Raw genomic sequence first — 14,359 nt, 5'->3', positions numbered from 1 at the left:
TGACCGGTAATCAAGCGATGTCTTTCCATGTTCGACTTCGACGCAATTCTCACATGGATCGACTTGTACTTAGAGTGAAGATCGAACGAGTTTGAAGACCCCAGATCTAGTTTCATCCATCCGGGCTGCGATATATATTCAGGAAATATAAAAACATTTGCCATGTACATCATTGCGGCAGATGATCATCCGATCAAAGGATGATAATTTCAGCAGAAGATTATCAGTCTGGCTACAGACGATCGTCTGTCATATGTATCAAAATGTATTTATAAAAGCTGAGCATGGGAATGCCCGCCTCAGCCAGACCATGAAATTGAATGAAAGATAATGTATTGTATTGTATTGTATTACAGGGCACTCTCCTCCGGTACTGGAACGAACTTCGGACCCTCTAGCTAAAGCATTTCACCCGAGTAACGGCCTCATACTTTAGGGGGCAACTGTTATAGACATTTTTGTGCCTCGCGTCAAGGAGCAAGGAATGTCGATAATTACAGGGATCCTCAGTCCCTAAACATGTTGTTCTTACCCCTAAAAGAACAAGGTCATCAATCAACAGCACTTCCAATCAGTTCCCCACCTGAAAACACTTCAGAACAGGCTTATTTTGGATCATGTCAGCTGCTAGACTGAGCTTCTGCACTGTATTGCAACTGTCCCACTCTGTACCTGCGCTGGAAGTCAAAAACTATGAAGGCTACCTGCGCTGGGCGAGATTGGCCAAGTGGCACAGTCCTCCTGCAAGGTGTCAATTGCCCAGGAAGCTTCCAAACTGACACTTGGGTCATGAGATTCGCCCTGTGATGAGTAAGAGGTACTTGATCACCATGTGTAACCAAGGATCTCCAAGTGGACTCAGGAACTGAAGATTAACTAAAGAGGGAGAGGACACAAGGCAGCTTCATGTCAGTCTCAAGCTGACTCATCTGTTCCTCTTCTCTCCTATATATAGAGCCCTTCTATGAGAGCTCTACAGGCTGAAATTTTGTATAAGCAAGGAGGTGCTGTTGGTATACCGCCAGGATTATTTGGGTGATTGTTTTACTAGAGGTCAAGAAGAGAGTTCTTGCTGCCGAGGAGGTGCTGCTGGATTGGAGCCAACATCATTGGTTGTAACTTCCTCTGGAACCCTGTTACTTTCTATCAATAAAGTTTGCATGTTCTCCTATTCACTTGTTTTACATAGATGCTTTGTGTTTACATGTGTATTTCATTGCAATCTAATCCATGCTTTGATTATGAGTGCTTGTATCTGTTAGTTTGCTCTCTCTTGTTGTGCAGGTCTTGTGTGTAGCTGGATCGGCTTGGAGAGCAAAGAGCTGGGAGCTGGATACAAAGGAAGAAGGATAAGGATCAATCAAGCGCAAGACACCAGGTTGGTTGACCTTCTTTCCATTCTATCTATATACTCATAAAGAAGAACATGAAAACTTTATCATTCAGTTGTTGCTAGATTCTGTCACATCTAGAAAGGGTTAGGGTCATCCGCATCGGATACTTTTCCCCACAACAAACTGGCGACTCCGCTGGGGAAAAGTATCCGATGCGGATGACCCTAACCCTTTCTAGATGTGACAGAATCTAGCAACAACTGAATGATAAAGTTTTCATGTTCTTCTTTATGAGTATATAGATAGAATGGAAAGAAGGTCAACCAACCTGGTGTCTTGCGCTTAATTGATCCTTATCCTTCTTCTTTTGTATCCAGCTCCCAGCTCTTTGCTCTCCAAGCCGATCCAGCTACACACAAGACCTGCACAACAAGAGAGAACAAACTAACAGATACAAGCACTCATAATCAAAGCATGGATTAGATTGCAATGAAATACACATGTAAACACAAAGCATCTATGTAAAACAAGTGAATAGGAGAACATGCAAACTTTATTGATAGAAAGTAACAGGGTTCCAGAGGAAGTTACAACCAATGATGTTGGCTCCAATCCAGCAGCACCTCCTCGGCAGCAAGAACTCTCTTCTTGACCTCTAGTAAAACAATCACCCAAATAATCCTGGCGGTATACCAACAGCACCTCCTTGCTTATACAAAATTTCAGCCTGTAGAGCTCTCATAGAAGGGCTCTATATATAGGAGAGAAGAGGAACAGATGAGTCAGCTTGAGACTGACATGAAGCTGCCTTGTGTCCTCTCCCTCTTTAGTTAATCTTCAGTTCCTATGTCCACTTGGAGATCCTTGGTTACACATGGTGATCAAGTACCTCTTACTCATCACAGGGCGAATCTCATGACCCAAGTGTCAGTTTGGAAGCTTCCTGGGCAATTGACACCTTGCAGGAGGACTGTGCCACTTGGCCAATCTCGCCCAGCGCAGGTAGCCTTCATAGTTTTTGACTTCCAGCGCAGGTACAGAGTGGGACAGTTGCAATACAGCGCAGAAGCTCAGTCTAGCAGCTGACATGATCCAAAATAAGCCTGTTCTGAAGTGTTTTCAGGTGGGGAACTGATTGGAAGTGCTGTTGATTGATGACCTTGTTCTTTTAGGGGTAAGAACAACATGTTTAGGGACTGAGGATCCCTGTAATTATCGACATTCCTTGCTCCTTGACGCGAGGCACAAAAATGTCTATAACAGTTGCCCCCTAAAGTATGAGGCCGTTACTCGGGTGAAATGCTTTAGCTAGAGGGTCCGAAGTTCGTTCCAGTACCGGAGGAGAGTGCCCTGTAATACAATACAATACAATACATTATCTTTCATTTAATTTCATGGTCTGGCTGAGGCGGGCATTCCCATGCTCAGCTTTTATAAATACATTTTGATACATATGACAGACGATCGTCTGTAGCCAGACTGATAATCTTCTGCTGAAATTATCATCCTTTGATAGGATGATCATCTGCCGCAATGATGTACATGGCAAATGTTTTTATATTTCCTGAATATATATCGCAGCCCGGATGGATGAAACTAGATCCGGGGTCTTCAAACTCGTTCGATCTTCACTCTAAGTACAAGTCGATCCATGTGAGAATTGCGTCGAAGTCGAACATGGAAAGACATCGCTTGATTACCGGTCAATAATGAAAACCGTTAACAAGCGCGAGAGGAATCACCAATAATGACAATGACCCTCAAGGTACTGCAGTACAATTCACGTGGCGTGAATAAAGGACTTGGCGTCGAACGCCACGCAAAATCTTCTGGTCGAAGGTCATTGAGGTATACCTGTCGCCGGAAGTGAGAAACTTGCCATTGAGGCATGCAAGCTTCAAAGTACTGATGGGGGTGTTCCTAGATCAACTTCTTGGATAATGAGCTGATGTCGACAAGAAGCGATCCGTCAAAGGAGGGCCTTGATGAATCCCACATCAATGACACGGAACGGAGCTAATGATTTAGTGGAGGTGGAAACAAACTGTGATATATGAATCAGGGTGGCGATCATGAAAATGGATGAAGGATGATGTATGGTAGTGGATGGGACACGGTTGACACTTTCTGAAATAACCCCTCTTGAACATATAACGACACTGATGCGATGGATCGGTAGCATTACCCCAAATGGATGGTGTGGCGAGGACCATGGTGACGAGACCGGTGAATGAGACAACCCAACCCGATGTGATACGGAGGAAAAGTGTCATGTTCAAGAGTGACTTGCTACCTCTAAACTTTGATGTTCTCCCAATTTTTCCCCAGTCATTTCTGACCAGTACCTCTTTATTTTTGTCAAGCTTGAGGAGGATAACATATGCTTGTTCTATAACCTGCCCTTCGGGCAAGCCCATCGCTAAGATTTAACGAGCCTAGCGATAGGGAAACTCGTTCTCGTCTAAAGACAAGTTTGTCGCTATTTAATCATTTTAACGAGTCTAACGACAAAGAAAACTCGGTCCTTTTCATTTTTAGAGAGTCTGAAAAGGTACAGAAAGTTAACTCCATAGTTCCTTTTTCGTCATCATATCCCTTAAGTCCGAAAAAGTATAAAACAATACAGAAGGGATGGCTGTTCGATACTTTTACGAGCTGAACAAGACAAGCGCTCGATCCTTTTGTGTAATAATCCCTCAGGTCCAAAAAGATTAAAATTTAGAGGAGGGATAGCGTTCCGGTCTTTTAACGAGCTGGAAGGCCAAAACTCGGCAAACTTTTCATATTTTACGAGTCAATGAAAAGAGCTCAAAGTAGACTCGTTTTTCGAGGAACGAGTGATAAACAGGGATAGCTGCAGATTCCAGGTACAAATTGGAATTTTCCAATCACGGTAATGTCACGAGGGTGGCTAAGTGAAATCACTCTTTGCAGATGTTCCTCAAAAGGGGCGAACACACATGTGGGGGTGAACGATCGGTAAAATGATAATGGAGGTGATGGATGAAAAACACGACCAAGGCTTTTAAAGGCTACAGTTTCACGATCGCAATGGTTGTTCACCAGTTCATTTTTTAATGAGCTTGGACCCTGCCGGAAACTTTGCTCACACTTTTCTATTTTTTAACGAGCATAAATTCCGTGGTAAAACTGCTCGATTCATGGTCAAATTTACTTAATTAGCTTTTCCTCTTTTCAAATGTAGTACTTCATTATCAATTGCTGCAACAAATTTTGTTAGAAATGGACAATAATTGCATGAAAATGAGCATATAACCCTAATTTTAACTTCAAACGATGTAAAAGTCATAAAAAGGGATTTTTACCTCTCATTTACCATTTCATTTGCATTTTGCTTGTTGGAGCTCTGGAGGTGCCTCTTCTTCCTTGATTTCCACCAGCTGATTCCGGGAGATTCTGTGGACGATTTTCGGCGCCGTTTGGACCAGGTAGGAGCTAAACCTTAGCCCTTCACTTTCATGGTTTTCTTTTCCTGTTTCATGCTTGTTTTCCAGTGCTTCTGGGCCCCAGGGGTTTTATCAGGGCGCCCTGGCATCAGCGCAGGTTCCCCTTTCGAAATCTGCGCTGTATCCTAGTCAGCTATGAAGCAGACTGCGTTACAGAGCAGGGGGAACTCTCTCTGCCTGCGCTGGGCCTTTAATGACTGAGTTTGCATGCATTTTTTTGATGTTTTTTCGCCAGATTTTCATCAAATTCAGGAACTTACTCATCCTCTTGCTTGTTTGTAGGGAAATTCTACCAAAATGTCCCTTACATGGCGAGAACGAGAACATGAAGGAGAGGACATGGTTGCTCTCCATGATCCAGTCACGGTGAACGCACTTCGGAACTGTGGACTGCTGAAGTTCTTCCGCATCTCTAGTATGAGAGCACAGATATCATTACTGCAGTATATGCTTGATGCTTGGGATCCTGTTAACCAAGTATTCCAGATTAGGGGGAAGACCATTCCCTTGACCATAGAGGACATGTACTTCTTGACTGGATTGTCAAGGCGGGGTGCTCCCATTTCCTTGTCAGGTACGGCCCGAGGGACCACTTCCACCAGGGATTACATTCGCCAGCATTGCAGGGAGGGTTCACAGCCGAGTAAAGACGGCAAGATCAACATCCGAGACATCACTGACAGGTCTCTTAGGTCCATTCTGTTTACCATTGGTAGGATGGCAGGCAGTGCAGCTTTGCATGTTGCCAACAGGTCTTACATGCAGTACGCTTTGGAGTGTCTCCAACCGAAAGTGTTTAACTGGTGTGATGCAGTACTAGTACAGATGAAAAGTCAATTGACCAAGGTAAAGGACGGAGGGCTGAAGAACTTTGGATTTGGTTCTATCTTGACTGCCTTTATCTTGGAGAAAATCCCATTGATGCAACCTCAGTACATCATGCTTGACTTGCCTTCTCCGACCGAGCCACGTATGCAGAGGTGGGTTGATCACATGTCCCGGCATGCTGGTCAACCACATATTACTTTTACTGAGTCCTTCTTTAGGTGGTTCGAGCGTCAGGAGATGGCATTCTCTGAGTATCCATATGTGGGTATGGACTACCGAGGAGATCCGGACTTGGTGCTTCCGGATGGTGAGCAATGGGGCGCTATTGGTAAAATCTCTGACCATGTCACTGTTTATTGTTTTTCATCATGATGTTTTTGTTCAAAACTGATCGAACCCTTGGGTGCATGCAGATGTTGGTCCTGTTCGTCCAGTAGCTCGTCCAAGGTCGCCAATTGCTGCCCCAGCAGCAGAGCCTGCTAGGAGAGTGGTCATCCGCGACCTTGGTGATTCCGAGATACTTGCAGCTGTGCAGGAGCAGGTGGAGAACCTTACTCGTGGTCTTCCGGATGTACAGATTGACGAGTTACCCTTACAGTTGCAGCGACACACCATTGGTGTGCCTAGACGATGGACTCGTCTCTTGCGCATGATTGCGCAGACCGTGACGCGCTTTCATGAGCACCAGTAGGCTAGGGTGCCCCCTAGCATTTTTCTGAGTTCTAGGTCACATGACCAATTTTGTTTTGACTTCAGCACATTATGTATGAACTATAAACAGTTTTTATATATATTTTGATTTTCGGAGTTTATTCTGGTTTATTTGTGATCCATCTGCATAGCACCGATGCATCTCTTTTATATATGTTGTAGATGTCTATCTAATACATAGTTTGCTAATGAATCTGTTAATGTGTTCAAGTTTCTGGAAATATGTTGGTATTGGATTGAATCAAACTCTCTTTCCAAAATCTTAACCCTTAGAAACATTCGATAAATAGCTGGATTGCGGACTGAGTATATCCCACTGAGTTGTAGTACTACAAGTTGTGAGTCTAGCCTAACAATAAGTTGGCGTATACCATGTGCAATGGTATCAGAGAGGAGTTCAATCAACGCACTATACTCAGCGATATTGTTTGTTGATCGACCAATACACACACCTCTGAAACTCACTAACTCGCCACTTGGATCAAAAATGGCCCAGGCTGCGGAGGACAAACCCCGCGTACTACGACTCGCACCGTCGGCATATCCCACATATGTTTCAGAATAATTCGACATCTGCAACAAACGAGAAGGGTGGATTACTTAACCGAAACAAACATTTTAGCGAAAACAAAATACAACAAAAGCACTCAGGTTACTATTTAAGCATAGTAACGCTTGAGGTACAACCCGTTACGGGGTTGCGCCAGTGGTATTCCGTCATAATCCATTAACTCGTAGGCTCCTTTTGCTAACACCCTTTTAACAATATAAGGACCCATCCATAAGGACTGAAATTTCCCTGCTCCTAATTTATCGGATTCTTGGTCGTAAAGCAAAACCAAGTCACCTTCAGAGAAGACGCGCGGTTTGACATTCTTGTCGAACTGTGCTTTGACTCGTTTCTTATGAGCCTCGTTCGCCAAAGCGGCGTCACGACGGTTTTCATCCAACTGGATCAATTCCAGGAAACGAGCCTCTTCTTCTGAGGTTCCGGGGAGGAGGTCAATTGCGAGTTTAAGAGACGAAATTTCGCACTGGATCGGTAAAACTGCCTCCAGACCATACACCAATTGGAATGGTGTGAATCCAGTGGCATTTTTTACCGAGGTTCGGTAAGCCCATAGTGCTGAATACAGGATTAGATGCCATCTTCTTTTGTGAACCCCAATCATCCTCTGCAACATACGCTTCAGGACTTTGTTGATTGCTTCAACTTGTCCGTTGGCTTGTGGATAATATGGGGTAGAGCTGTCGTGAGATAGCCCTAGTTTGGCAGTTAATTCAACCATCATGTGATTGCGAAAATGCGATCCATGATCTGTCACTATAGCTTGCGGAACACCGAACCTGGCGACTACATGATTGAAAAAGAAAAGGGCAGCTGTTTCACCAGTGTTATCCAATGTAGGCATCGCCTCGGCCCATTTGGTAAAATAGTCGACAGCGACTATAATATACCCATGCCCCCAGTCGAGGTGGGGTTACATTGCATGAAATCGATGCCCCACTTGGCGAAGGGCCCTACAGCAACCACTGGCTGCAAAGGTGTGGGTGGTCTTCTGGTTTTGCTATCAAAGATCTGACATGCATGGCAACTTCTGACAGCTAGTATGCAATCTTTAAACATAGTTGGCCAGAAATATCCTGCTCGTAAGATTCTTTGTGCTGTTGCATATCCAGATTGATGCCCCCCGCACGCGCCTGAATGACAATCATTCAAGGCTTTTTCGGCCTCCTCATGGGTAAGGCACCTCCTCAGAACTGTATCGACACCTCGACGGTAAAGAGTATCACCGACGATCATGTAGCCTTTCGATTGGTATCGTATACGTTTCCGTTCTGAGTGTGAGGTATTAGACCTAAACTTTTGAGTTTGGAGATAAACAATGATATCTCCATACCACTCATCGCTTACTGATATCAGAAACAAATTTTCATCCACGATTGACTCTTCTGATGTATCATCGTTGGATGATGATGGGAGATCGCATAATAATTCCGCGAAAACTAGGGCTTTCTTTGATTTGGATTTTACAAAATCTAAATCAAACTCTTGAAGGATTGCTATCCATTTTGAATATTTGCCCCCAAGCAACTGTCGCGACAGTATATATGTCATGGGGTTGCAATCTGACAAAACAGTAGTCTTCCTAAAGAGGACATAATGTCGAAACCTTTGAATCGCTTGAACAGCAGCAAGCGCTAGTTTTTCAACATAGGAATATTTACTTTCTGTATCATTTAAGTTCTTACTTAAATAATAAATAGGATGTTCAATTCCATCGACTTCTTGCACTAAGACCATCGCAATGGTCGTATCTGCTGCAGCAAGATACAGGTTAAAATCTCTTTGATAGTCCGGGGCGTACATTAATGATGCTCTTACTAGACTTTCTTTCAGAGCGTCAAAGGAAGCTTGCGCAACCTGGTCCCAGACAAAAGGTACATCCTTTTTCAAAAGACGAGTATAACCCTTGGCAAGTTCTGCGTAATTAGGAATGAACCTCCTCAGAAAGTTTGCTTTCCCTTGGAGTTTCTGAATCTGAAGCAAATTTGAAGGTGGAGGCAAATTAATAATTGCCTGAACCTTACAGGGGTCGAGACGAATCCCGTCCTTAGAAACCACAAATCCAAGTAAACGACCAGAGCCGACACAAAACACACACTTATGTGGATTGAGTCTTATCTTATAATGTCGGCAACGTAGAAATATCGCTCTCAAATGCCGCGGATGATCAGTCCGCTTCCGCGAATGAGCCGGAAGATCGTCGAGGTAAGGTTGAACGATGTTCTTGATGTCATGGAAGGCATAATTCATTGCCCTCTGAAACGTCGCCCCTGCGTTCTTTAAACCAAAGGGTAATTTTCGATAAGCGAATGTGCCCCACGGACAGATGAATGCAGTCTTAGACTGGTCCTGTGGGCGGATATTTATTTGATTATACCCGGAAAATCCATCCATAAAGGAAAAGATTTCACATCCGGCGCATTCATCAATTATCTGGTCGATGAAGGGTGTAGGGTAGTTGTCCTTTGGACAAGCTTTACATCCCTATAGTCGACGCACACTCTTATCGTCCCTTGTTTTTTCATAACAGGGACAATATTCGATACCCAATCGGTTAGAGGAACCGGGTAGATGAATCCAGCATGGAGAAGTTTTTCAACTTCCGCCTTAATGGCAGCGGCTTTCTTCGGATGTACCTGCCGAAGCCGTTGTCTTACTGGTTTGACATCAGGATACATTTTAATTTCATGTTCAACTATGCTCGAGTCAATGCCTGGCATTTCATCATATGACCATGCAAAGACATCTCTAAATTCGCGAAAGAGAGCACTATATATTTCCAGTTCTGAAGGGGAACAACTTTTGCCGACATGAATATTCTCAACAACATCAGATTTTGTCGAGATATTTATGGCTATGGTTTCTTCAATATTGGATAGGTTTCTTTCTGAATCCACCGTATTTACAGTATTTGTTAGGAATTCAAACACTGAAGGGTGGTATAGGTCGTGATGAGTTTCTTCTTCACATTCTGGAAGAAGGGAGCGATGGTGGTTATCACTCCATGGTGCCTCCTCAATCATCATTGATTGTAAGATCCCTTCGTCAGTCCCATGAACTCTTGACCAAGGATCTAAAGGGGTACCATATTCTTCGGACCTATCTACCCAAACGCTTGACGAGCGTTCATTTGGGCTCGCCTCCCATGCCTGAAACATTGATTGCTACAATATTTCAATAGGGCTAGGCGGCAACACCACTTGATGATCCATGACGACTTTCGATGAAGATACCATGTTGCATGTTGCTACAAATGGGATATTCCCTTCATGGAACGGAGGTGGCAACGCAAAAGTTCCCATCATGGTGGGATCTTTTAGCAAGCCTACTCCTATATCTTGTATAGAATAGTCGTTCCCATGGATCAGGGGAATGCTTCCGGTAACTTGTGAACTATTAGGGAGGAAACTCTGTTGGTCGACGATCGTAATCCCTCCTTCAAATGGGAATGCGATCTTCCTAAAATATGTCGACACTACAGCTGCCATGGCATATATCCATGGTCTTCCCAGTAGAATGTTATAGTCAAGATTGCCATCAATGACTTCAACATCAATTTCCACTGTTTTTCCTCCTAGTTCAACCTTAAAGTTATTTAGGATACCGTACGGAGTGTACGACCTACCGTCAAATGCTTTCAATGTCGTCGAAGATCGCGACAATGTAGGAGATCCAAGAGTTTTCCAGCAAGACATGGACATGATACATGTCGATGCTCCCTCATCAATAATTGTTCTGTGAACAGTTTTGTTGAGGGCTTTTACTTGTATAAGAAAAGCTAATTGCGCTGGTAACTGAGGATCATATCCTTTGTGATCAAAGGATACAAGATTGGAATCTTTAGGATCCACTCCACCAATTGCTGATAACAATGCCTGCCTTTGGGATGGGCAATTTTGTAGTACCTCAAGAGTTGACATAGCAGATGGCGATTGGGCCAAATCCTCCACTATATTATAGTGTTGCGCCGCTCTGGCGCGAGGGTTGAATGTCGACTTGTGGACTACTCCCTTAGGCGGCTTTATTGTTAATTCATGCGTGGGGGGGTTACAACTTCTGCCGAAGTCGTTGTCGAAGTACTGGGTTGATCTTTCCCTTTGTCATTCGACACCTGCAGATTCCCATAATCTTTATTCCTAGTCGATATCAAAGCATCACTTTGCTTAGAAACCGACAGCATAAGCACTTGAGACGGGGAAGCATTTCCACTATCAACCATATTTTGACCTGGGTTGGGAAATGGATCAGTCAACACAGCTGAAGTTTGAGAACTTTTAAAGAACCTTTTCAACTCAGCTTTGAGGGGACAATCCCTTGTTGAGTGATTTTCATCACATATTTGACATGGATAAAATTGTTTCCTTTGCCCAGGAGGGTTTGGAGAAGTTTTTCGAGGGGATGAACCACCTGGTTTCTTCTTCTTCCCTTTGTTTTGTTTCTTCTTGCTTCCTGGTTGATTGGAGTTTTTGTCTTTATCCGTAGATACAGCATTAACTTCCGAAGCAAGAATCTCTTGATTTGCTTTTTGATTCGAAGTCTTACGGGCTTTCTTATTTGAATCCCTTGTTGACTTAGCGTTTGCAGTTCCAATCACGCCGTCACCGGCATGAGAGTCACTATTCGATCTAGGAGGAGGAGGGATTGAAAATTCTGGTCTGGGGGCGTCAGGTATTTTATCATAGAGCGTGCCCGACTGAGTATATACTAAGTCCAAATACTGAGCACGAGCAATAACTTGCTCCTCTGTTACGACACCTCCCTTGGCCACATCTTCTGTAATTGCCGGCAGAAGCGACTTTATAAACCACTCAGCTAACAGCTGATCTGGAACATAAGTCTTTACCATTCTGCGATGACGACGCCACTCATGTATATGATCAGATATATGTGTGGCCGTTGTCTGCTTGAAATTGGTTAAGATTTCTGTTCCAGTTTCGTACCTTATAGGTAACTGAAAGTGTGTTAAGAAAGTCGTGGCTAGGGAGCTAAAATTGTCGAAAGAGGCTCTAGGTAATTCAATATACCATTTGGCCGCCGGACCAGTCAATGTCCTCTGGAAGAGGCGAAGCCTTATCGAATCATCATTCAAGGTATTCGATGAACACCACAGATGGAATGTCATCACATGATTCGACGGGTCTTCACCCGAATTTCCATTGAATTTAGGAATGTCCGAAGGAAGTTTGTGAGGAATCGCTGGCCACCAATGGGCATAGGCGATTGGATCGTTCGTTAACCGATGTAAATCTGGTAATTCTAACGTTGCCACGAATGGCAACTGCTGATTCAAGTCTGGCGAGGCGTACCCAGGATACGATGGAATCGCTTGAGCAGTAGGTCTTTGCACACCAGTATAATGCAACTGATGTTGATATGACTGATATGGTTGGTGGGCTTGGCCACTGTAAAGTGGTTGGTTTAACCCATTCTGAATATAGGGTTGCCCACTATTTGCAAAAATCTGTTGCTCAGATCCCTGGTACACTTGCTGAAACTGAGGTTGTTGGTATTGCACCATCCATGGTTGTGAAGCCATGTTTGGCTGTGCGACACTAACCGACGGACCAAGATGCGGGGTTATGATCCCCGTTTGTATCTGTGTCGTCCCGGCAGTTGGCGATTGTGGTTGTGTTGCAGGGTCAATTGGCTGTTGCATTACAACTTGTGGTTGACATACAACAGGCATCGATTGAACTTGCGACACGGTTACAATTGCTGGCGTCGTCGGGATGCTAGACATAGGCATACATTGTTGCATAGAATATACAACTCTTGGTTGCTGGGGTAACATAGGTACCCAACTATTCGTCGTTACTTCAGCTAAACTTGAATTTGGTTGAAAACTGCCGTATGGGTATCCTCCCGGAAGAGGAAGTGAAAGGGCATATTGCCCCCCATACGGTAACAATCCGGAACTCATGGGCATAGACTGCCTTTGAGGACTAGATGGTCTAAACTGATTCCCAAAGGGATCAATTTGTCTAGTTTCAACATAAGAATTACCGGGTATTATACCGGCAGAACAAACTGGAACAGACCAAGTTGTCATAATAGTCCCTGGGTGGACTCCTTCTAGTTGATGAGAACTAGATGGGACGGATGGTATGCCGGCAAACATCGTTGGAATGGCAGCAGGAGCTTCTGCTATCGCTGTGTCATTTGGCACAGTCCTAGATGTCGACGGTTGTTCAGACATTTTGAGTCTATCCAATAAACTTCCTAACGATTCTTCAGGAACTTCCGGTGGCGATAGACAAACTTCTGATGCAGAAGGAAAAAGAGGGGTACCAACTCCAAAATGAATTGGAGTATTTGCTTGCTGGTCCTCTACGATTTCTTCTATTGCAATCAGACCAGGAGGAAGAGGCAGACCGTCAGGTCCGTAAAAGATTTCTGGTGCCGAAGAAGGGGTTGTTTCGACAGCGACAGTTGTTTGAACAACAAGACTCTGTGGACCGGTTTCAGATGGAACTGGTTCAGTTAAACAAGTACTTGTTTTCAGACTAGGATCAATACAATTGTCCTTCTGTTGCCGTTGAACTTCTTCAATAGAGGCAGGAATTCCAGAAATTTCGGGAGTGACCAGAATCTCAGATCTTGTTGGAACTTCTGTTCTAACTTTAAAAGGAGATTTTGATCTGGTCCAGCGAGATCGCTTTGCTCGTACTACTTTCGGTTCCGGAGACAAAGATGGTCGACCCGCAAGTCTCCCTGAACGACGGGGTTTTAATTGACTTTCCTCCACGGTTGCGGATTACTTGATCAACTAAAATACAAAAAGGGGAATTATGTTTCCGTATTGAATGAATTTTATTAGACGCTTTTAGACACAACTTTGCTTTTTCATGTTTTAAGAGTCGAGAAAAAGCTAAAGATGACTCTAGTCGCCTTCGATGTATTAACGAGCCCGAAGTGACAAATGCTCGGCTGGACCTTTTCAGTTATGGAGTTTGAAAAGGGCCAAAAGAAACTGCTCTGGAGATCTAGGCAGAGGGTGTGCCAAACCTTTCGCGAAACCACAGAATACGTTTTACGGTACGGGTGGTCGATCTTCGTGAATGCTGTGTTCACTGCATCGCGATCAGTAGGGCGGTCGACACGGCTTCCTAAGGATAAAGGATAATTTCCTATAGGGGTCTCCCAATATACGCGACGGTACGCGGGAGCTCAAATCCGTATTAGTGCTATCGTCTCTCAGGAGGAATCACCCACCTTCGTAGAGATCGACAGTCACTACGTTTAACGACGCCGGAACACGTCTCTACCTAGACCTCTATTGTGAGCGTTATGTTACAATGCGTTGTTAGATTCATTCAATATATTTTAAGTTGATCTTGTTTATCAGTTTGTCTTTCAGGATCACCACGAGATGTATTGGTACAAATTCCTAAATGCAGCTAAAATGATAAGCAAGCTTTCACTATCTTTTTAACTTTGAAAATCCTAGCTAC

Source organism: Pinus tabuliformis, chromosome 1_2 (genome assembly GCF_031772625.1).
Source record: "Pinus tabuliformis cultivar Carrire ecotype Pingquan chromosome 1_2, CPIR1, whole genome shotgun sequence".
Taxonomy (NCBI): Eukaryota; Viridiplantae; Streptophyta; class Pinopsida; order Pinales; family Pinaceae; genus Pinus; species Pinus tabuliformis.
The sequence above is the reverse complement of the archived record's forward strand: the minus strand, read 5'-3'. Positions refer to the sequence as shown.